Source organism: Ranitomeya imitator, chromosome 2 (assembly GCF_032444005.1).
Source record: "Ranitomeya imitator isolate aRanImi1 chromosome 2, aRanImi1.pri, whole genome shotgun sequence".
NCBI lineage: Eukaryota > Metazoa > Chordata > Amphibia > Anura > Dendrobatidae > Ranitomeya > Ranitomeya imitator.
Genome location: NC_091283.1, coordinates 186,551,260 through 186,577,120, shown reverse-complemented (window position 1 = coordinate 186,577,120; position 25,861 = coordinate 186,551,260). Strand labels below are relative to the sequence as shown.

General features: G+C 43.8%; 1 protein-coding gene across 7 annotated transcripts in view; it reads left to right on the top strand.

The window, feature by feature from the left end:
- The window catches only part of ATP2B3 (ATPase plasma membrane Ca2+ transporting 3), a 315,248-nt gene that overhangs the window by 166,750 nt on the left and 122,637 nt on the right, over window positions 1-25,861 (top strand). The window lies entirely within an intron of this gene.

The window sequence follows — 25,861 nt, the reverse complement described above, 5'->3', positions numbered from 1 at the left end:
CCCCGGGGACCGTCATCAAGGGACATGCTCTGCCCATATAATTCAATGAGAGCATGAGCAGGACGGATAGGGAGTGAGTGGCAGTAAACAGGAAAGTGGAGTCAACAGGTCCCTATGGTGTCATGAAGCCCATGTCTTGATGAAGTCGTCTCTCACCATCGATTTAATACCAGGTGACTGCGGACTTAATCATTTTACATCCCGGGAAGATATCATGTTTCCCGTGGCCAATATGCTTAAATGCATAAGCAGAAGAACAGGCATACGAGAGGAGGGGAACACAGAAAACATGTCACCCCCTAAAAATCAGAATGTGTAGTTAAAGGAAAAAGTACACTATTATTTCATAATGCTTTTTTATGCACATGAAACACGAAATTCTCTGTTTTCCTCCCCAGATAAAATTCTAGCTTCCTATTGTCACCAGCAGGGGGAGCTAATCAGGGGAATCATTTCAGATAGAAAGCCCAAAGGTCAAGCTGTAAAAATATGGGAAGCAGTTTAGTGCTGGATCTCCATCAACAGTAGTCCTTTTGGTTGGAATAAACATTGCCAAACCTTCTGAAAACAGGGGGGACCTCATGAATTGCCAAAGGATTTACCAAATCTGTCAGTCGACTTATACCCCCTGGAAACAAGCTCTTATTACTCCAAATATAACTCTGTATATAACTTCAGTAATATTTCTATAACTAACATGTTACCCTATTTGGATGACCCAATTTGAAATCCAGAGAGGGAAGAAGTACAAGAAAGCTCAATTACACCCGCAGTGATAGCAGTCATAATTAGACACTGATTGCACTTGCTCCACATTTACCCTCTTTTTCTCATGACTATGCTGTTTCTCCTTTATGCCTGTAGTACTGTACTTTTATCTGGCAGGGAATGTGTGAGAGCTCCTCAAACTATTCAGGACTCACAAGTCCCGAGGTGATTTCATAATGAGCGTTTTAGTAGAAAGAGACGATGTCGGCACACGCCAACACAGTGCCCCACTAATGACTAAGAACCCAGCAGGAAAGTCCTGGTGACCTACTGGTCTCCACTCTGAGGTTTACAGGGAGATCAAGATCTATTGTTTGGCCCTCATTGAGGCTCATTAACATGAGCAGATTGTTGGGAAAGGGTGTTCATTAGCTCTCGTGTGCCAATTTTAGGCTCGGGTAAACATGCCAGCAACGAACAAACGACTGAACAAAATGCTTGTTCTTCAGATGATTGATCGTTCATGCCAGTGTAAAAATCTTCATTATCGGTAGCTCATTGTCCTTCATAAACAGAAAATGTGCTGCCGAGAGAAATGATGTTTTATGTGTACAGAATTATCATATGAACGATCGTTATGTGAGCATTACAGTCTCAACAGGCCATTAAATGATTAAGGATCTACCGACTTTCATTCTTTCCAACATCCGCAAGTCTGTCCGACAACCTTCCAGTAGATCCAACCTCTCTTTTGTCTTTCCAAGCACCTTTCAGTCTGCCAATCATTTTCTAGTCCATCCAACCAACCACCCCAACTACCTTAAATTCTGTCCAAAGAACCCCCAAGTTGACTGAGCACCATCCTGTCTGTTCAACCACCACTTATTATCGCTGCCAGCCCACCCAATCTGTCCAATCACTCTCCAGTTTTCCTGCCCATGAACTAGTCTGTCTGACTAACCTCCAAGCTTTCTACCAAACCCCAGTCTGTCCGACCACCCTCTAGTCTTCCTTCCCAACCCTAAGTCTGTCTGTCCACCCTCAAGTCTTTATGCCCACCACCTAGTCTGTCTGACCGCCCTCCAGTATTTATGCCCACCACCTAATCTGTCTGACTACCCTCCAGTATTACTTCCCACCCTACAGTCAGTTTGACCACACTCGTTTTCCTGCCCACCCGCCAGTCTTCTTTACCTCCTCACCTGTCTGTCTGAACAGCCTCCAGTCTCTCTGCCTACTCCCCTTTATGTCCGACCAACCTCCAGTCTTTCCTTCCACCCTCAGTCAGTTCGACCACCCTCCAGTCTTCCTTCCCACCCCTTTGTCTGTCTAACCACCCTCCAGCCTTCCTGACCACCACCCAGTCTTCCTGACCACCCATATGCTGTCCAACCACCCTCTTGTCTTCCTGACCACCACCCACTCTTTCTGATCAGCCTACAGTCTTCCTGACCACCTATAGTTTGTCCACCCACCTTCTAGTCTTCCTGACCACCACCCACTCTTTCTGATCAGCCTATAGTCTTCCTGACCATCCATAGTTTGTCTAACCACCCTGTAGTCTTCCTCACCACCACCCACTCTTTCTGATCAGCCTACAGTCTTCCTGACCACCCAGTTTGTCCAACCACCCTCTAGTCTTCCTGACCACCACCTACTCTTTCTGATCAGCCTACAGTCTTCCTGACCATCCATAGTTTGTCCAACCACCCTCTAGTCTTCCTGACCACCACCCACTCTTTCTGATCAGCCTACAGTCTAAATGACCACCCATAGTCTGTCCAACCACCCTCTAAGTCTTCCTGGCCACCACTCAGTCTGTCCAACCAACCTCCAGTCTTCCTGCTCACCACCTAGTCAGTCACACCACCCTCCATTCTGCCCACATGAAGCTTCTCCTCATCATTACCAGCTGGATTACCAATTCTGTTCACAGATTATATGAAGCTTTTGATAATGTTAGTTTCCAATTAAAGATGAGAAATGTTGTGTTTTTTAGCAGATATCTTTGATATATAAACTGTTTTGTCGAGAGCCTCAGTTCATAGAACCAGAAAAGAGTCTATTCTTTGAAGTAACACATTTATTACACTGACCTACTTACTGCCTCTAATTCCTGAGGGTAGTTTCAGGTTTTGAACATTTTCCTCTGAAAAATTGCTGTGTTTCTATAATGATCCAGAGCATAATAATATCGGCTGTAGATATGCCAAAAATGTGGCTGTTCCAACCGATAATGAGCATCCAGAACCAAATGAAAAGATGACAGCAGGATCATTGGCCCTGCAAAGAAACCCTGTTTGGTATATGCCATGTTGATAGCCATACTGCTTAAAGGGGTATTAAACCTAGGAATGAATGCTTGAATTACGGTAATCAAGAAATGTAGGAGTGGTGTAGAAGATATTCTACTCTCTGAGAACCCAAGTGGTTAAATATACTTTACATTAATGTATGTTTCTGAATGTAAAAAAAAACCCTCTGGGGCTGCAGTTTAGCCTAGACAGGGTTAATTGTAATGGCTGGCCCAGATTAGGGAGTGGAAACTGAGAGTTAATGCCAAGTTCAAGAAGTGTCAAGTTCAGTTAGAGAAAGTGTGGAGAAGTGGCAGCAGTGGTCAAAATCAGTAGGCTGCTAGGGACAACGGGAGTCTGTTACTCGGGGAAGTGGATTGCCAGAGAACCCTTCTGTGTGAATCCATCTGTCAGTCTGGGAACTTCGAGATGGATGTCAGGGCCCTTGGGAGCACTGAGCCTGCGGAACTGCAGGGAAAGATGGACTCAAACTCTCTGGGGCAGGAGGTGAAGGAATACGGGTGCACTGCTGTTATGACCTGGTGGTTAGGAGCACCCGACCTGATAGTTAAACTCATACAGGACGAGCTCTGGGATGTGGGAGCTCTGCTGACCGCAAGCCCTAATCCTATCGCACACACTAGAAATAGCCGTGGAGCGCTCCTGACGCTCCCTAGGCGCCTCATCACAGCCTAAGAGCTAGCTAGCCCTAGAGAAGAAAATAAAGCCTACCTTGCCTCAGAGAAATTCCCCAAAGGAATAGGCAGCCCCCCACATGTAATGACTGTGAGTAAAGATGAAAGTCACAAACGCAGAAATGAGATAGGTTTCAGCAAAGGGAGGCACGACTTACTAAATAGACAGAGGATAGGAAAGGAATCTTTGCGGTCAGCACAAAAACCTACAAAAGACCACGCATAGTGTGCAAAAGGGTCCTCCGCACCGACTCACGGTGCGGGGGTGCCACCCTGCATCCCAGAGCTTCCAGCTAGCAAGACAAAATCAAGAAACCAGCTGGACAAAGAAACAAGAACAATAATAACAATCAGGAACTTAGCTTTTGCAGGAGAAGACAGGACACCAGACAGATCCAGGAGCGAACTGAACCAATGCTAAAACATTGACAGCTGGCATGGAGAAACGATCTGAGTGGAGTTAAATAGAGAAGCCAACCAAAGGATAAACCACGTCACCTGTGTAAGGAACCTCAGAAGCAGCAGCTCCACTCACAGCCACCAGAGGGAGCCCACGGACCGAACTCACCGAAGTACCATTCATGACCACAGGAGGGAGCTCGACAACAGAATTCACAACACACTGCTTGTGGTAGAGAAGAATTCCTAGTGCTAGGGGAGTTACCAAGAAGGATGCCCTACCCATACCAAGAACTAGGGCTAAAGTTATGTCCAGCACCTGTGGGAAAGAATGTAACCCGTTGGTGCCTATCCTATATGCTTCATTGTAATGACCGTAAGCTGCCAAGTAAAAGTTTGACTGTTTAAAAATTCCTTGACAAATTCAATACATTTCATCACACCATAAACTATGGACCACTCAAAAATGGAAATCGACTTTATGGATACCACCATAAAAATTCAAAATGGCTCAATCCAAACATGAGTGTATCAGAAACCAATGGACCATCCTACATAGCTCAGATGGGACAGCTTCCACGTTAAAAAGTCCATCATCTACAACCAGGACCTTAGATATAAATCATATCTGTTCCAACCTGACAGACACAGATGAACAATTAACCCATCTTAAAAAGACATTTTTAAACCAAGGCTACTACCCGACCTCCATTGATGATCAGATCAAAAGAGCCACAATGAGGCCTAGACGTCAATTACTTCAATATGTAGAAAAGAAGAAAATAATCATGTACCTCTGGTGGTGACCTACAACCCATAGCTTGAGGTACTGAAAAAAAACTGCTAAAAAACTTCACCACATCCTACACAAGGATGACCATCTCAACACATTATTCAAAGACCCTCTACAGGCAACCTCCAAATTTAAGAAACATCATGATCTGAAGTTCAATGTCCTCAGATACACAGAGAGGAACTTATCTGAGTAATGTGAAGAGCTGCAAAACCTGCACTCATGTAGAGAGCAAAGACAGGATTCTGATTGCCAACTCACAGCAGGACTATAAGATTCAAGGGACATTCACATGTTCTTCTTCCAATGTGGTGTACTTACTTCTGTGCACTATATGTCCTATTGGGGGTCTTTATGTGGGAGGAACAGGACTGAAACAGAGCAAGGTTGAGGCCACACAATTACAGATTTAAAAAAAGCATTTACCGGTGACCAAACATTACCATGGTCCAGGACACAACATAAACAATATGAAAGATATCTTAAAAGGCAAATTTAAAACACAAAAACATTGAAGGGTTTATTACAGTCTTTGATTCCATCTACACAGGACTAAATCTGTCAGGAGGATTTATGTCTTACTACAGAATCTGAATAATATTTAGAATTGAGAGTCCTCAGTGGTTGATACCTTTTAATGGCGAACTGAAAAGATGGTAACAAATTGTAAGCTTCCGAGACTACTCAGGCCTCTTCATCAGGCAAAGACTAATACAATATCTGAAGAATCACATATTTATACACAACACACACAGAACTGTCATTATTGGAGAGTGATAAACAGTTGTGGTGAGAATTTAAAAACTGAGAACAAGGATAAATTCTCACCACCACACAATAAGAGAAAAAAGAATGGACCTACCTGTGGCCAAACATTTTTTTATGCCTGATCATAGCACCAAGGACATTAAATTAATTGTATTGAAAGGCAAGTTCAAATCTCAGAGAGGCAGGAGAATCTTGGAGTATAAACTTATGACAACCTTTGACACACTTAGTGCAGGAATGAATGTGTCTCATGGACTTATATCTTTTTACATCAAATAAGAAATTTGCACTTCAGACCTTATGGGGCATCATAACACAGAACCAGACCCCAATCAGAGGACAATAAAACATTCACTCCTTATCTACGAACTGTTCCAATATTTATGGACATAACTGTTTGTCACTCTCCCATAATGACAGTTCTGTGCTGTGTTGTGTATAAATATGTGATTCCCCAGATGTTGTATTAGTCTTTGCCTGATGAAGAGACCTGAGTAGTTTCGAAAGCTTGCAATTTGTTGCCATCTTTTCAACCATCTTTGCTATACCATGCCTGAGATAGAGACCTATAAGAAGTCTCGAAAGCTTGCTTTGTAACATTATTTATTTTATTTTTGTTAGCCATTAAAAGTTATCGTAACTACAAGATTTTCTTGTTTTTCCCACTGAGAGCAATCTTATTTCAACTGGCTATCACGGTACCAAGTCTATGTTCGGGGTCCATGCACAGACACTAGGTGTTCAGTACGGACCCTGAACATTACCGTTCGGGTTCAGCCATCCCTACTAAAGAGGTTTCTGCTGCATCCAGTTGTTTTAGGCTATGTGCACACGTAGAATGGTCCACTGCGGATTTTTCCGCAGCGGATTTCATAAATCCGCAGGGCAAAAAAAACACCGCATTTTTCCTGCGGATTTATCACAGATTTACCGCGGTTTTTGTGCGGATTCCACTGCAGTTTTACACCTGCGTTTTTCTATTATGGAGCAGGTGTAAAACCACTGCGGATTCCGCACAAAGAATTGACATGCTGCGGAATGTAAACCGCTGCGTTTCCGTGCGTTTTTTTCCGCAGCATGTGCACTGCGGATTGCGTTTCCCATAGGTTTACATTGTACTGTAAACGCATGGGAAACCGCTGCGGACCCGCAGCTGCGAAAACGCAGCAAAATCCGCAGCGTGTGAACATAGCCTAACAGCCACAAACACAGAGAAAATGTCTTTATATTTTTCTCAAGGAAACTTTTTGATCAAAGAAAAAGGGAAGATTAAAAAAAAGGAATAGCTTGGATATTTTTTTTATTTACTTTTTGTACATTTTGAGTCTTTGGTGTTTTTTTTAAACTAATTCTAATAGAAAAACCTGTTTTCTGTACTCAAACAAAAAAAGTGAAATATTTTAAAGGATATAGCCTCCTTTGATTAATTTTTTTATACTCAATTTCATGTATTTTAGGCTAAAACAAAATTTTGCAAATGGGTTTCGTTATAACTTCTGCACCATTTTTCTTCTATGACTTTTGTGTTGCACTTTCCATTGCTGGCTGTAGAATGAGATTAACTGAGAATCCTTTAATGAGCTCGTTCCGACTTGGAGTTTGGAACTCTTATCTGTCTTTTTTTCTTAACGCCTTTCTGATTTATCACCATAGATCACATCAACATCGAATTGAACTTTGATGTTGTCATAAACAAACTGAGAAGAGCTCAGAAAAAGACAGATAAAAGAGTTAGAAACTCCCTGACAGAAGGAGCTCACTGATGATTCACAATACTCCTGGAAATAAACAACCTGTCAAAGCCGAACGGGGGAAAATTTTAATTAAACACAATTACAAAAATTAATTTTAGCTCACTATAAATGCATTGCAGTAGAAAAAAATGCCCTGTCAAAGAGCGTCCGCTTATTTGCTGCAGGTTGCCCCTTGATACAAGTCGCGTCACTCTCCAGGAACAACGGCACCGACATTGCTCAAACAACGCCACTGCAAGAGATGACTATGGACTGTTTTACGCTGGGGTTGTCCAGAAGTGGCGCCACTCTAATCAACAGGTTATGACTGGTATTGCAGCTTTTGGGACTTCGCTGCAATACCAAACACAGTCCTGGGATAAGAATGTTGCTGATCTAGAATAAAGCAGCCATGTTTTTCCGCAAGATTCATCTTTAAGTTTATTGCGCTATTGAAGTCGCCTCTGGGCTAGAGACAATAACAAACAGCAGGAGCAGCAATGGAAATTCAGAGCTGAGCCTAGGGAGAATGAGGAAAGCTCAGTTTGTTCCAAAAAATGGAAAATCCCTTTAAGAATAATCCAGCTGGATTGGAATAATATTTATTCCGATGGGAACGACTTTCTCATGGCAGGATTACTTCATTAGGACTTTTGCGTGGCTTTCTCGCTTTGTATTGACGTTGGCTGTGAAATATTTGAGGAACAGAAACGTATAAATGGAAGACGCGGCATTGCGACCAGAATATGTGGGCCCCAGGTAGACTGCTCCGGTAACACACCGGATCTTCAGGCTGTGAGCGATGCGCCTAATTGCATTGTTCAGCTCCGTAGTATCTTTCATGTCCAGAACGCTCTGTCTACAGTTCTTTCACTTCTCGGATAAGTTGCTGTGTCTCTCAGCATTATTCTTCTCAACGGAGTTCTCAAACCTTCGTGAAGTTGGACATTTCATCTCAGAGGTTTGCAGTTCTGCTCTCCAAGAAGTAGTCAGAAGTTATAGTTCCTGATTGCGGCAGTTATATCCAGAGAACAGGTACTAAATAAGTCAGATGGAATACTGCGAAATCATTGTTACCTATGCGATCCTGTATGACAAAGGAGTTTTTTGTTACCACTTGTCATCAAGCCCTCATGTGACTACTACATCCTAAAGATCTATCCAGTACTAAGCAGGGGCATAGCTATGTTAGGCTTCAGCCACACGCATGCTTTTCCCCCAAGTACTGGCATAACATCCCTTTTTTGTATTAGGATTCAAATGGGTAATGTAAAAACAATGGAAACCCAACAGCATACGGCCAAAGTTAGACATACAATGCCTACAAGTAGTATTCAACCCCCTGCAGATTTAGCAGGTTTAATAAGATGCAAATAAGTTAGAGCCTTCAAACTTCAAACAAGAGCAGGGTTTATTAACAGATGCATAAATCTTACAAACCAAAAAGTTTTGTTGCTCAGTTAAATTTTTATAAATTTTAAACATAAAAGTGTGGGTCAATTATTATTCAACCCCTAGGTTTAATATTTTGTGGAATAACCTTTGTTTGCAATTACAGCTAATAATCGTCTTTTATAAGACCTGATCAGGCCGGCACAGGTCTCTGGAGTTATCTTGGCCCACTCCTCCATGCAGATCTTCTCCAAGTTATCTAGGTTCTTTGGGTGTCTCATGTGGACTTTAATCTTGAGCTCCTTCCACAAGTTTTCAATTGGGTTAAGGTCAGGAGACTGACTAGGCCACTGCAACACCTTGATTTTTTGCCTCTTGAACCAGGCCTTGGTTTACTTGGCTGTGTGCTTTGGGTCGTTGTCTTGTTGGAAGATGAAATGACGACCCATCTTAAAATCCTTGATGGAGGAGCGGAGGTTCTTGGCCAAAATCTCCAGGTAGGCCGTGCTATCCATCTTCCCATGGATGCGGACCAGATGGCCAGGCCCCTTGGCTGAGAAACAGCCCCACAGCATGATGCTGCCACCACCATGCTTGACTGTAGGGATGGTATTCTTGGGGTCGTATGCAGTGCCATCCAGTCTCCAAACGTGTGTGGTTGGCACCAAAGATCTCGATCTTGGTCTCATCAAACCAGAGAACCTTGAACCAGTCAGTCTCAGAGTCCTCCAAGTGATCATGAGCAAACTGTAGACGAGCCTTGACATGACGCTTTGAAAGTAAAGGTACCTTACGGGCTCATCTGGAACAGAGACCATTGCGGTGGAGTACGTTACTTATGGTATTGACTGAAACCAATGTCCCCACTGCCATGAGATCTTCCCGGAGCTCCTTCCTTGTTGTCCTTGGGTTAGCCTTGACTCTTCGGACAAGCCTGGCCTCGGCACGGGAGGAAACTTTCAAAGGCTGTCCAGGCCGTGGAAGGCTAACAGTAGTTCCATAAGCCTTCCACTTCCGGATGATGCTCCCAACAGTGGAGACAGGTAGGCCCAACTCCTTGGAAAGGGTTTTGTACCCCTTGCCAGCCTTGTGACCCTCCACGATCTTGTCTCTGATGGCCTTGGAATGCTCCTTTGTCTTTCCCATGTTGACCATGTATGAGTGCTGTTCACAAGTTTGGGGAGGGTCTTAAATAGTCAGAAAAGGCTGGAAAAAGAGATAATTAATCCAAACATGTGAAGCTAATTGTTCTTTGTGCCTGAACTACTTCTTAATACTTTAGGGGAACCAAACAGAATTCTGGTGGGTTGAGGGGTTGAATAATAAATGACCCTCTGAAAAGACTTTTCACAATTTAAAAAAAAAAATAAACAAAGAAATAACATTCTTTTTTGCTGCAGTGCATTTCACACTTCCAGGCTGATCTACAGTCCAAATGTCACAATGCCAAGTTAATTTCAAATGTGTAAACCTGCTAAATCTGCAGGGGGTTGAATACTACTTGTAGGCACTGTATCTACTCAAAGTCTACCCAGAGTCAAATTGTTCCTCACGTCATACTGAGAAGTTGGGTAGACATGTCCCACAGTTGGATGCATCAAGTCATTTTTTGGCCACCTATCAAAATTAAGGGGTGAGTTACACTTATCCCACAGAACGGGGCACTAAATAGCATAACTAAAAGGAGTGTAGAGATAGCAGTTGCACCCGAGACAAGTATCTGGGGAGCCCAAAGGTTCTTCTTCCTCATTAATATAAATGGAACATGGTCAACAGAGAAGAAACCCAAAAGCTTAAAATCATTTCTGGAGGCAATACAGATAGAGAAACGTATATCACTGCCATGATTTTGGAGAATGGGTAGAGTTCAGATTTTTGCTAACCAAAATATTTTTTAGACTTGGTTAAGGAAACATTCTGATTAAAAAAATATAAGCTGTATTATGTGCTGTGTGAAAACACCAAAAAGAGAATCCTTATCTCATGGCAGGCCACCTCCAGCCTTATAGTACACATAACACAGTGTATTAGTGGTCATTAGTTCATCTACAGAGTAGATGATAAGTATATGATCACTTGGGGCCTGATCGCTCGAACTCTCACTAACGTTGAGAACGAGGGCCCATGTCCCTATTGTTCATTCTTAACCATCTCTCATAGACCCGTAGATTTGAGTAGAGCCATGGTCATGTATGACACTACTGCTCCATTCACACAGTACTTTAGGACTCGTGTTCTCAGGATCAGAGGAGGTCCTAATTGTTGGAGCTCCACCGGTTATATATATATTTTTTTACATATTCTGTGGATATAATGAATTTTCATGAAAAGAACTCTCCATTTAGGTTTACCTTTAATAAATATTACCATATATATTATAAGAAATTGAGTATATATGTAACTCCAGTAGCTGAGTGGGGCCAGAAACCTCCCATAAGTTTGAGAGCTGAAGGAGGCCAGAAACCTCCCATATCGCTCAGTTTTAATAGTACTGTGGTAAGCAGAACGTGAACAATAGCCTAGCCTAGTTTACAATCGCCCATATTGGCAAAGGAAGGCTACTCTCACATCTGCTGCTGGCACAGCTCTCGGGCTGTCGTCCATACTTACCAACTGTTCCTCAGTTGGAACCAATTTCCCTGTCCTTCTATCCTAGTAAATTGTCCCTATTTCAAGGTTCTTACATGTAGAGATCTATATAGGTTAACTCCTACACTAGCTTTCAGATCATGTTTATCTCCAAATTCCTTCCTATAACATTTGCTATCAATGTTATGCTATAAAGCTTGTGACATGTATTAGAGACCATATGGAGATCATTATATGTGCTTTTTTCCCCCATTACACATTCTAATTTCATAAACAAAAAATACTCTTGGGAAGGGTCACCATGAGGGCAAAACAGGTGGCAAACCAGGGATTGGTGTCTACTAGTCGCTGCATGAAAAGTACAAACCTTCACCTGTAAACTTATCATGGGCAAATCTGGTTTCTAACATGGTGCTCTATATTTTACATATGGTAAAATAGTCTGTGGAGTCTTTGCTGACAGGGTATTTACCATGGATGGTCATAGCTACCCCATTGTTAGGATTTCCATTAATGTCATTTTTGACAGACCTTCTCTATTATTTCTACATGTATTTTGTCCTAGTTTTTTTAGGAACCATCCATCAAATGTTCTCCAAACTTGTGTTAGGTAGCATGCTTTCTGACACCTGGTTGTGTTGGGAGGCATGTTCTCTGATACATGTTCTGTGATACATGGTTGTTTTGGGTTACATATTCCCCAATACCTGGTTGTGTTGGTTGGCATGTTCTCTGATACCTGGTTGTATTTGGCACGTTCTCTGAGACCTAGTTGTGTTGGATGACATGTTATCCAATACCTGGTTGTGTTGGGAGGCATGTTCTCTGATATCTGCTTGTACTCGGTGGCATGTTCTCTGATACCTGCGTGTATTTGAAGGCATGTTCTCCGATACATGGTTGAGGTAGGTGGCATGTTCCCTGAAACCTGGTTGTGATGGGCGGCATGTTCTCTGATATATGGTTGTCTTGAGTGGCATGTTCTACAATACTTGGTTGTGTTGAATGGCATGTTGTCTGAAACCTGGTTGCTAGGTGGCATGTTCTCTGATACCTGGTTGTGTTGGGTGGCATGTTATCTGATACCTGGTTTTGTTTGGTGGCATGTTCTCTGATACTTGGTTGTTCTGAGTGCCATGTTCTCCTATAACCGGTTGTATTGAGAAGAGAGACGCTCATCTTAGTTTGTTGAAAGAAATGTAGTACTCAGGTAAGAGAGAGAGTCATGGTCCTGGAGCGCCCCCAAGGGCTGTGGGGTACTCGGAGCTGGGCCCCTTCTGTTCTCAATGGGGATGTCACGGTGGCTGACACAGTCCGTGGCCCTCGGGAGGTCCGTTATGATGTGGGGGAAAGGTCTTTAAAGGGATAATGTTCGTGACGCCACCGGTGGTATTCGGTCAGGGTGACCGACGCTGCTTAGGGGTCCACTGGGGTGATGTTATGGCAGCTAGATGGTATACCTTCCCACAGGTCAAGTATGTCCCCGGGCTTCCCAGAGTGTAGATGGTGGATGATGTAAGGCGCAGGTAATAACAAGGACACAAGGTTGCAGTCTCTTTACCTTTACTGAAGGCTTCAGTATCCAGAGTCCAGAGGTTGTGTTGAATGGCATGTTGTCTGAAACCTGGTTGCTAGGTGGCATGTTCTCTGATACTTGGTTGTTCTGAGTGCCATGTTCTCCAATAACCGGTTGTATTGAGAAGAGAGACGCTCATCTTAGTTTGTTGAAAGAAATGTAGTACTCAGGTAAGAGAGAGAGTCATGGTCCAGTTCAAGCTGTAGTAATTGTAACATCTAGAAGCTAGAGAAGCTGTGAGTGGTGATAGTGGAGTGCGGTGGTAGCAAAGTGCCCCTTTTGCTTCAGCATGGGTGAAAAGAGCAATCCCTCAACGAGTTGTTCCTAGGCTGCTGCCACCACTGTATACAGTATATAGCTGTCTCGTGTCTGAAAGTTTGCTCCCAATGAGGTAGTTTATCCCTTAAGTCTTAATGCTCCTGGAGCAGCCTCCTGTGGCTGTGAAAAATCATACTTCAAAGTTAGTGTTGGAAGTAGCGATGGAAGAGAGACCTGACTTTTCCAGTGGACCCTGTGGTAACTATTGTATGGGACTAACACATGAAAATGCCTGGTTGGGCATTTAAAAGCAAATCAAAACCCCACAATTTCCTGGACATCTGCTTCTTCTACATCTACATGACCATAAGTGGTTCTTGAGGTTATGCCCCTCTCCTTCTGGTTTAGATGAGTCCCACCAAGGAAAAGCTATTGTTGTTCTAGGCTAAGCATTTCTAATTGAAATAATCTTATAAATAACATTGTCAAATCAGTTAACATAGTCTTCTGCTCTGAAGACCACTTACAGTCATGAAGAAAGATGGTTATGCATTCACGAAACACCTGAAAACCATCTGAAAAGAAAAGATCTTGTTTTCCAGGTCTAAATGCTAGCTACCTGCAGATGTCAGGAAAGTAATTTCTAGACTCTCAGTCTTTTTAGTCTTGCAATACAATGGAACAACATGGAAGGTAGTTTTTGAAATTTCTGAACGGATATGGACATTAGATGACTTGAATATTTGACTTTCAGAAGTTTTTCTTCATGGAAAATTGGCAATTTTTGCTTTGTGTATTTTGGAAACCTGAGATGTTAGTACATAGAGACCCAGCTTTGGACTTTACTATCCTCTAATATTTTCCTTTTTCCACATTGAACCTCATCTAACGCTACCTGAAACCAAATAAAAGACCATAATAACGTCGGTTGAATCTGTCTACTTATGTACTTACTTAGCTGAGATTAGAAGAGTGAACACCACTCTTATTGCCTTTCATCCTTGAAGGGGGCATCACTAAGCCCTGATAGCTTTCCCATCGAGACTGAGTTTATTAGTTGAGACCTTAAGGATCCAAATTTATCAGTTCGGCTCCGCTACATCAGAATTCAGCTAAATTACTAGCTCGTAAAAAAAAAAAAATCCCGTCCAAGTCTGAAAAGTCAATTTATTTTGCTCTGAAATGAGATTGTATGTCTTATTTTTAATTAGACCGAGTGCTCAGAATTTCCTTCTTCAATCCTTGCTGATCAGTGCTGATTGACAGGAATTCCTCTGTAGTCCTAGCTCTTCATTTGCACAGAGATATCTCATCTGAAAGATGGGATCTTATAAATGAAGCAAGACTTTGATGATATAACTCAGCCAATTGCTTGTCTAGTATCTACTATATAATTATCTAAGGGTCACTTCCGTCTTTCTGTCTGTCCTTCTGTCACGGTTATTCATTCGCTGATTGGTCTCGCCAGCTGCCTGTCATGGCTGCCGCGACCAATCAGCGACGGGCACAGTCCGGAAGATAATGGCCGCTCCTTACTCCCCGCAATCAGTACCTGTTGCCCGCATACTCCCCTCCGGTCACCGTTAACACAGGGTTAATGCCGGCGGTAACGGACCGCGTTATGCCGCGGGTAACGCACTCCGTTACCGCTGCTATTAACCCTGTGTGTCCCCAACTTTTTACTATTGACGCTGCCTATGCAGCATCAATAGTAAAAAAAGTAATGTTAAAAATAACTTAAAAAAAACCTGCTATACTCACCCTCCGTAGTCACTCGCACCGGCCGCCATCTTTCGTTGCAGGTTCCGGTGGCAAAGATGGTATGGAAGAAGGACCTGCCATGATGTCACGATCATGTGACCGCGACGTCATCACAGGTCCTGTGCTCATACCAACCCTGGGACCTGAAGCTGCCGTGGACTACAAGGGGCCCTCGGAAAGGTGAGTATATGTTTATTTTTTATTTTTTAACCTGTGACAAACCTGGCTGGGCAATATACTACGTAGCTGGGCAATATACTACGTGACTGGCCAATATACTACGTGGCTCGGTGCTGTATATTACGTAACTGGGCAATATACTACGTGGGCTGGCAATATACTACGTGGGCTGTGCAATATACTACGTGGCTCTGTGCTGTATACTACGTCACTGGGCAATATACTACGTGACTGGGCAATATACTACGTGACTGGGCAATATACTACGTGGCTGGGCAACATACTACGTGGCACCCTATATATAGTTATATAGGGTGCCACATGAAAAGGTGGATACACAAAAAGAGAACAACTAGACCAGGGGAAAATATGTGTAATTGGGTTAACAACTGGCTGATTGATAGGAAACAGCAGATGGATATTCATGTAAAACACTCTGGTTAGGTCATAGTTATCAGTGGGGTACTCCAGGGATCAGTATTGGGCCCTCTTCTTTTAACATACAGCTCTGGCAAAAATTAAGAGACCACTGCAGAATGTTCAGTATTTGCAGATGATGCTAAGCTCTGCAAGGTAATCAAGACGTAGACAGATAATTTAATATTACAGAAATATTTATGTAAGCTGGAGGTTGCAGTAGACAAAATGGCAACTTAATGTAGATAAAAGTAAGGTCATGCACTTGGACCAAAGAAATAAAATGTATAATTATATGCTAAATATTAAAAAGCTGTTACTGAAAAAGACCTGGGCGTCTGAGTGGACAGTAAATTCAGCTTTAATGACCAATGCCAAGCAGCTGCTGCCAAGGCTAATAAAACAGAGAGGATGTGGAAACCACAAGAGAGACGACCACCCCTGACGAAGGAGCCTCGGCTCCGAAACGCGCGTCGGGTAGATGTGCCGGCCATGCATCTGGCGTACACCCGCTAACCGCCCAGGTAATAGTGATTGGTTTACCGTATTGGTTTTTGTACACATGGGTGCATTGGCACCTTCCTGGTTGTGTTCCTGGTGTCAGGATTAGTGTGTTCGGGTATGGCCTTTGTTGGTGACTTACCTGGTTTACTCCATATTTCACGTGCCCGGTTCCAGTGGGCATCTGGGACGTCTCAGTTATCTAAAGTTCTCTGGGACTTACTATATATAGGTGTTCACTGTTAGTATATGGGCATGATAGAGACTTACATACATTTTAGACCCACTGGTTCCAGGGTGCAGTGATTAGGTATATGTAGTGTGTTTCACACAAACTTCAGCCATTCCGTCATTTTGGTGTCCTCTCCCAATACTTACATCTTGTATATTCATCGTATAGGGAGCCAGGGCTTGGCCCGCACGTTCTGTTATTTATAGGGGAGTACCTGTATTGTGACCTATTCCGTTTCCCCATGTGTTCTATTTATGTCCTACTATGTTTTATATATGTGTATTTAATAAAGAGTTTTTTATTTCGATTATAGCTACCCTTGTTGGTCGTCTCTCTTGTGGTTTCCACATCCTCTCTGTGTTATACAGCTACGACTGGTACGGTTAATAGTCCGACAAGTGAGCAGCAGTGAGTGCTTACATCCATTTTACTCACGTGATGTTGCTCTCTAGTACCACCATTTGAATACCAAGGCTAATAAAAGTACAATAGATTGTACTGAGTACAATTTGGGGCTTGAGCGCATAAGAAGGACAGAGCTGAACTAGAGTGGGTACAGAGAAGAGTGACCAAGGTTATTAAGGGAATGGGTGAACTGCAATACCAAGATAGGTTATCAAACTTGGGCTTATTCAGTTTGAAAGAAGTGAGACTATGGATTCCTTACTGTGTGATCAGTGAGACTATGGATTCTTTACTGTACAATCATAAGCAAAGATGGTGATTCTTTATTGTGCAAGCAGTGAGATTATGGTTTCTTTACTGTACAGGCAATGAGACTAAGGATTATTTTCTGTAAAAGCAATGAGACCATGGATTGTTTACTGTGTGAGCAGTGAGATTATGGATTCTTTACTGTAAAAACAGTATGACCATGGATTGTTTACTGTGTGAGCAGTGAGACTATGGATTCTTTACTGGACGAGAAGTGAGACTATGGATCCTTTACTGTAAAAGCAGTGAGACCACGGATTCTTTACTGTACGAGCAGTGAAAATATGGATTCTTTACTGTACAAGCAGTGAGACTATGGATTCCTTTCTGTACGAGCAGTGAGACTATGGATTCTTTACTGTACAAATAGTGAGACTATGGATTCTTTACTGTACAAGCAGTAAGACTATGGATTCTTTACTGTACCAGCAGTAAGACTATGGATTATTTTATGTACGAGCAGTGAGACTATGGATTCTTTACTGTATGAGAAGTGAGACTATGAATTCTTTTCTGTACAAGCAGTGAGACTATGGATTCTTTACTGTACAAGTAGTGAGACTAGGGATTCTTTACTGTACTAGCAGTGAGACTAGGGATTCTTTACTGTACTAGCAGTGAGACTAGGGATTCTTTACTGTATGAGAAGTGAGACTATGGATTCTTTACTGTATGAGTACTGAGACTAGGGATTCTTTACTGTGTGAGCAGTGAGACTAGGGATTCTTTACTGTGTGAGCAGTGAGACTATGGATTCTTTACTGTACAAGCAGTGAGACTATGGATTCTCTACTGTACAAGCAGTAAGACTATGGATTCTTTACTGTACCAGCAGTGAGACTATGGATTATTTTATGTACGAGCAGTGAGACTATGAATTCTTTTCTGTACAAGCAGTGAGACTATGGATTCTTTACTGTACAAGTAGTGAGACTAGGGATTCTTTACTGTACTAGCAGTAACATACATAGTAACATAGTAACATAGTTAGTAAGGCCGAAAAAAGACATTTGTCCATCCAGTTCAGCCTATATTCCATCATAATAAATAAATACCCAGATCTACGTCCTTCTACAGAACCTAATAATTGTATGATACAATATTGTTCTGCTCCAGGAAGACATCCAGGCCTCTCTTGAACCCCTCGACTGAGTTCGCCATCACCACCTCCTCAGGCAAGCAATTCCAGATTCTCACTGCCCTAACAGTAAAGAATCCTCTTCTATGTTGGTGGAAAAACCTTCTCTCCTCCAGACGCAAAGAATGCCCCCTTGTGCCCGTCACCTTCCTTGATATAAACAGATCCTCAGCGAGATATTTGTATTGTCCCCTTATATACTTATACATGGTTATTAGATCGCCCCTCAGTCGTCTTTTTTCTAGACTAAATAATCCTAATTTCGCTAATCTATCTGGGTATTGTAGTTCTCCCATCCCCTTTATTAATTTTGTTGCCCTCCTTTGTACTCTCTCTAGTTCCATTATATCCTTCCTGAGCACCGGTGCCCAAAACTGGACACAGTACTCCATGTGCGGTCTAACTAGGGATTTGTACAGAGGCAGTATAATGCTCTCATCATGTGTATCCAGACCTCTTTTAATGCACCCCATGATCCTGTTTGCCTTGGCAGCTGCTGCCTGGCACTGGCTGCTCCAGGTAAGTTTATCATTAACTAGGATCCCCAAGTCCTTCTCCCTGTCAGATTTACCCAGTGGTTTCCCGTTCAGTGTGTAATGGTGATATTGATTCCCTCTTCCCATGTGTATAACCTTACATTTATCATTGTTAAACCTCATCTGCCACCTTTCAGCCCAAGTTTCCAACTTATCCAGATCCATCTGTAGCAGAATACTATCTTCTCTTGTATTAACTGCTTTACATAGTTTTGTATCATCTGCAAATATCGATATTTTACTGTGTAAACCTTCTACCAGATCATTAATGAATATGTTGAAGAGAACAGGTCCCAATACTGACCCCTGCGGTACCCCACTGGTCACAGCGACCCAGTTAGAGACTATACCATTTATAACCACCCTCTGCTTTCTATCACTAAGCCAGTTACTAACCCATTTACACACATTTTCCCCCAGACCAAGCATTCTCATTTTGTGTACCAACCTCTTGTGCGGCACGGTATCAAACGCTTTGGAAAAATCGAGATATACCACGTCCAATGACTCACCGTGGTCCAGCCTATAGCTTACCTCTTCATAAAAACTGATTAGATTGGTTTGACAGGAGCGATTTCTCATAAACCCATGCTGATATGGAGTTAAACAGTTATTCTCATTGAGATAATCCAGACTAACATCCCTCAGAAACCCTTCAAATATTTTACCAACAATAGAGGTTAGACTTACTGGCCTATAATTTCCAGGTTCACTTTTAGAGCCCTTTTTGAATATTGGCACCACATTTGCTATGCGCCAGTCCTGCGGAACAGACCCTGTCGCTATAGAGTCACTAAAAATAAGAAATAATGGTTTATCTATTACTTAGTTCTCTTAGTACTCGTGGGTGTATGCCATCCGGACCCGGAGATTTATCTATTTTAATCTTATTTAGCCGGTTTCGCACCTCTTCTTGGGTTAGATTGGTGACCCTTAATATAGGGTTTTCATTGTTTCTTGGGATTTCACCTAGCATTTCATTTTCCACCGTGAATACCGTGGAGAAGAAGGTGTTTAATATGTTAGCTTTTTCCTCGTCATCTACAACCATTCTTTCCTCACTATTTTTTAAGGGGCCTACATTTTCAGTTTTTATTCTTTTACTATTGATATAGTTGAAGAACAGTTTGGGATTAGTTTTACTCTCCTTAGCAATGTGCTTCTCTGTTTCCTTTTTGGCAGCTTTAATTAGTTTTTTAGATAAAGTATTTTTCTCCCTATAGTTTTTTAGAGCTTCAATGGTGCCATCCTGCTTTAGTAGTGCAAATGCTTTCTTTTTACTGTTAATTGCCTGTCTTACTTCTTTGTTTAGCCACATTGGGTTTTTCCTATTTCTAGTCCTTTTATTCCCACAAGGTATAAACCGCTTACACTGCCTATTTAGGATGTTCTTAAACATTTCCCATTTATTATCTGTATTCTCATTTCTGAGGATATTGTCCCAGTCTACCAGATTAAGGGCATCTCTAAGCTGTTCAAACTTTGCCTTCCTAAAGTTCAATGTTTTTGTGACTCCCTGACAAGTCCCCCTAGTGAAAGACAGGTGAAACTGCACAATATTGTGGTCGCTATTTCCTAAATGCCCAACCACCTGCAGATTTGTTATTCTGTCAGGTCTATTAGATAGTATTAGGTCTAAAAGTGCTGCTCCTCTGGTTGGATTCTGCACCAATTGTGAAAGATAATTTTTCTTGGTTATTAGCAGAAACCTGTTGCCTTTATGGGTTTCACAGGTTTCTGTTTCCCAGTTAATATCCGGGTAGTTAAAGTCCCCCATAACCAGGACCTCATTATGGGTTGCAGCTTCATCTATCTGCTTTAGAAGTAGACTTTCCATGCTTTCTGTTATATTTGGGGGTTTGTAACAGACCCCAATGAGAATTTTGTTACCATTTTTCCCTCCATGAATTTCAACCCATATGGACTCGACATCCTCATTCCCTTCGCTAATATCCTCCCTTAAAGTGGACTTTAGACAAGACTTTACATAGAGACAAACCCCTCCTCCTCTCCGATTTTTACGATCCTTTCTAAACAGACTGTAACCCTGTAAGTTAACTGCCCAGTCATAGCTTTCATCTAACCATGTCTCGGTTATTCCCACTATGTCAAAGTTACCTGTAGATATTTCTGCTTCTAGTTCTTCCATCTTGTTTGTCAGGCTTCTGGCGTTTGCGAGCATGCAGTTTAGAGGATTTTGTTTTGTTCCAATCTCCTCACTGTGGATTGTTTTAGAAATGTTCTTACCTCCCTTCTGAGTATGTTTTCCTGGGTCGTCTTTGTTTGAGTCTAATGTTTTTCTTCCCGTCCCCTCTTCTTCTAGTTTAACGCCCTCCTGATGAGTGTAGCGAGTCTTCTGGCGAATGTGTGTTTCCCAGGTTTGTTGAGGTGTAGTCCGTCTCTGGCGAGGAGTCCATCATACCAGTAATTCACACCGTGGTCCAGGAATCCGAATCCTTGTTGTCTGCACCATCGTCTTAGCCAGTTGTTTGCATCAAGGATCCTGTTCCATCTCCTGGTGCCATGCCCGTCTATTGGAAGGATAGAAGAAAAAACTACCTGTGCATCCAGTTCCTTTACTTTCTTCCCCAACTCTTCAAAGTCCTTGCAGATTGTCGGTAGGTCCTTCCTTGCCGTGTCATTGGTGCCAACATGTATCAGAAGAAATGGGTGGACGTCCTTGGAGCTGAAGAGCTTTGGTATCCTATCGGTCACATCCTTGATCATCGCACCTGGAAGGCAGCATACTTCTCTTGCAGTTATGTCCGGTCTGCAGATGGCTGCTTCTGTGCCTCTCAGTAGTGAGTCTCCCACCACCACCACTCTTCGTTGCTTCTTGGCTGTACTTTTTGCTGTCACTTGTTGCTGTGTGCCCTTTTCTTTTTTGCTTGCTGGTATTGCTTCATTCTTAGGTGTGCCATCTTCATCCTCTACAAAGATTTGATATCGGTTCTTCAGTTGTGTGGTTGGTGATTTCTCCATGGTCTTCTTGCTTCTTTTGGTCACATGCTTCCACTCATCTGCTTTTGGAGGTTCTCTGACACTTTTTGCACCTTCTGTGACCAGTAGAGATGCTTCTGTTCTGTCTAGAAAGTCTTCATTCTCTTTGATGAGTTTCAAAGTTGCTATTCTTTCTTCCAGACCCCGCACCTTTTCTTCTAAAAGGGCCACTAGTCTACACTTCTGACAGGTGAAATTGGATTCTTCTTCTGGTCGATCTGTGAACATGTAGCACATGCTGCAGCTCACCATGTAGGTTGTCACATCTGCCATTTGGCTCCTAGATCCTGCTGACTTGCTGTGTGTTTTCCTCCTTGTGTAATCTACTCAGCCAAGCTCTCTTGCAATAATGTCCTACAGGCAAAAATTTGCGCGCCGAAGCAGCTGGTCCCGGCTGTACCCAACGATCTTCTAGCTTAGGGAGACTTCGCTTCTCCCAGAAGGCACCTGGAATATGCAAATTAGCCTCCTGAAGCTTGAATCCCTGGTTTGGTGATGCTTTCGAAGCAGCTGGTCCCGGCTGTACCCAACGATCTTCTAGCTTAGGGAGACTTCGCTTCTCCCAGAAGGCACCTGGAATATGCAAATTAGCCTCCTGAAGCTTGAATCCCTGGTTTGGTGATGCTTTCGAAGCAGCTGGTCCCGGCTGTACCCAACGATCTTCTAGCTTAGGGAGACTTCGCTTCTCCCAGAAGGCACCTGGAATATGCAAATTAGCCTCCTGAAGCTTGAATCCCTGGTTTGGTGATGCTTTCGAAGCAGCTGGTCCCGGCTGTACCCAACGATCTTCTAGCTTAGGGAGACTTCGCTTCTCCCAGAAGGCACCTGGAATATGCAAATTAGCCTCCTGAAGCTTGAATCCCTGGTTTGGTGATGCTTTCGAAGCAGCTGGTCCCGGCTGTACCCAACGATCTTCTAGCTTAGGGAGACTTCGCTTCTCCCAGAAGGCACCTGGAATATGCAAATTAGCCTCCTGAAGCTTGAATCCCTGGTTTGGTGATGCTTTCGAAGCAGCTGGTCCCGGCTGTACCCAACGATCTTCTAGCTTAGGGAGACTTCGCTTCTCCCAGAAGGCACCTGGAATATGCAAATTAGCCTCCTGAAGCTTGAATCCCTGGTTTGGTGATGCTTTCGAAGCAGCTGGTCCCGGCTGTACCCAACGATCTTCTAGCTTAGGGAGACTTCGCTTCTCCCAGAAGGCACCTGGAATATGCAAATTAGCCTCCTGAAGCTTGAATCCCTGGTTTGGTGATGCTTTCGAAGCAGCTGGTCCCGGCTGTACCCAACGATCTTCTAGCTTAGGGAGACTTCGCTTCTCCCAGAAGGCACCTGGAATATGCAAATTAGCCTCCTGAAGCTTGAATCCCTGGTTTGGTGATGCTTTCGAAGCAGCTGGTCCCGGCTGTACCCAACGATCTTCTAGCTTAGGGAGACTTCGCTTCTCCCAGAAGGCACCTGGAATATGCAAATTAGCCTCCTGAAGCTTGAATCCCTGGTTTGGTGATGCTTTCGAAGCAGCTGGTCCCGGCTGTACCCAACGATCTTCTAGCTTAGGGAGACTTCGCTTCTCCCAGAAGGCACCTGGAATATGCAAATTAGCCTCCTGAAGCTTGAATCCCTGGTTTGGTGATGCTTTCGAAGCAGCTGGTCCCGGCTGTACCCAACGATCTTCTAGCTTAGGGAGACTTCGCTTCTCCCAGAAGGCACCTGGAATATGCAAATTAGCCTCCTGAAGCTTGAATCCCTGGTTTGGTGATGCTTTCGAAGCAGCTGGTCCCGGCTGTACCCAACGATCTTCTAGCTTAGGGAGACTTCGCTTCTCCCAGAAGGCACCTGGAATATGCAAATTAGCCTCCTGAAGCTTGAATCCCTGGTTTGGTGATGCTTTCGAAGCAGCTGGTCCCGGCTGTACCCAACGATCTTCTAGCTTAGGGAGACTTCGCTTCTCCCAGAAGGCACCTGGAATATGCAAATTAGCCTCCTGAAGCTTGAATCCCTGGTTTGGTGATGCTTTCGAAGCAGCTGGTCCCGGCTGTACCCAACGATCTTCTAGCTTAGGGAGACTTCGCTTCTCCCAGAAGGCACCTGGAATATGCAAATTAGCCTCCTGAAGCTTGAATCCCTGGTTTGGTGATGCTTTCGAAGCAGCTGGTCCCGGCTGTACCCAACGATCTTCTAGCTTAGGGAGACTTCGCTTCTCCCAGAAGGCACCTGGAATATGCAAATTAGCCTCCTGAAGCTTGAATCCCTGGTTTGGTGATGCTTTCGAAGCAGCTGGTCCCGGCTGTACCCAACGATCTTCTAGCTTAGGGAGACTTCGCTTCTCCCAGAAGGCACCTGGAATATGCAAATTAGCCTCCTGAAGCTTGAATCCCTGGTTTGGTGATGCTTTCGAAGCAGCTGGTCCCGGCTGTACCCAACGATCTTCTAGCTTAGGGAGACTTCGCTTCTCCCAGAAGGCACCTGGAATATGCAAATTAGCCTCCTGAAGCTTGAATCCCTGGTTTGGTGATGCTTTCGAAGCAGCTGGTCCCGGCTGTACCCAACGATCTTCTAGCTTAGGGAGACTTCGCTTCTCCCAGAAGGCACCTGGAATATGCAAATTAGCCTCCTGAAGCTTGAATCCCTGGTTTGGTGATGCTTTCGAAGCAGCTGGTCCCGGCTGTACCCAACGATCTTCTAGCTTAGGGAGACTTCGCTTCTCCCAGAAGGCACCTGGAATATGCAAATTAGCCTCCTGAAGCTTGAATCCCTGGTTTGGTGATGCTTTCGAAGCAGCTGGTCCCGGCTGTACCCAACGATCTTCTAGCTTAGGGAGACTTCGCTTCTCCCAGAAGGCACCTGGAATATGCAAATTAGCCTCCTGAAGCTTGAATCCCTGGTTTGGTGATGCTTTCGAAGCAGCTGGTCCCGGCTGTACCCAACGATCTTCTAGCTTAGGGAGACTTCGCTTCTCCCAGAAGGCACCTGGAATATGCAAATTAGCCTCCTGAAGCTTGAATCCCTGGTTTGGTGATGCTTTCGAAGCAGCTGGTCCCGGCTGTACCCAACGATCTTCTAGCTTAGGGAGACTTCGCTTCTCCCAGAAGGCACCTGGAATATGCAAATTAGCCTCCTGAAGCTTGAATCCCTGGTTTGGTGATGCTTTCGAAGCAGCTGGTCCCGGCTGTACCCAACGATCTTCTAGCTTAGGGAGACTTCGCTTCTCCCAGAAGGCGCCTGGAATATGCAAATTAGCCTCCTGAAGCTTGAATCCCTGGTTTGGTGATGCTTTCGAAGCAGCTGGTCCCGGCTGTACCCAACGATCTTCTAGCTTAGGGAGACTTCGCTTCTCCCAGAAGGCACCTGGAATATGCAAATTAGCCTCCTGAAGCTTGAATCCCTGGTTTGGTGATGCTTTCGAAGCAGCTGGTCCCGGCTGTACCCAACGATCTTCTAGCTTAGGGAGACTTCGCTTCTCCCAGAAGGCACCTGGAATATGCAAATTAGCCTCCTGAAGCTTGAATCCCTGGTTTGGTGATGCTTTCGAAGCAGCTGGTCCCGGCTGTACCCAACGATCTTCTAGCTTAGGGAGACTTCGCTTCTCCCAGAAGGCACCTGGAATATGCAAATTAGCCTCCTGAAGCTTGAATCCCTGGTTTGGTGATGCTTTCGAAGCAGCTGGTCCCGGCTGTACCCAACGATCTTCTAGCTTAGGGAGACTTCGCTTCTCCCAGAAGGCACCTGGAATATGCAAATTAGCCTCCTGAAGCTTGAATCCCTGGTTTGGTGATGCTTTCGAAGCAGCTGGTCCCGGCTGTACCCAACGATCTTCTAGCTTAGGGAGACTTCGCTTCTCCCAGAAGGCACCTGGAATATGCAAATTAGCCTCCTGAAGCTTGAATCCCTGGTTTGGTGATGCTTTCGAAGCAGCTGGTCCCGGCTGTACCCAACGATCTTCTAGCTTAGGGAGACTTCGCTTCTCCCAGAAGGCACCTGGAATATGCAAATTAGCCTCCTGAAGCTTGAATCCCTGGTTTGGTGATGCTTTCGAAGCAGCTGGTCCCGGCTGTACCCAACGATCTTCTAGCTTAGGGAGACTTCGCTTCTCCCAGAAGGCACCTGGAATATGCAAATTAGCCTCCTGAAGCTTGAATCCCTGGTTTGGTGATGCTTTCGAAGCAGCTGGTCCCGGCTG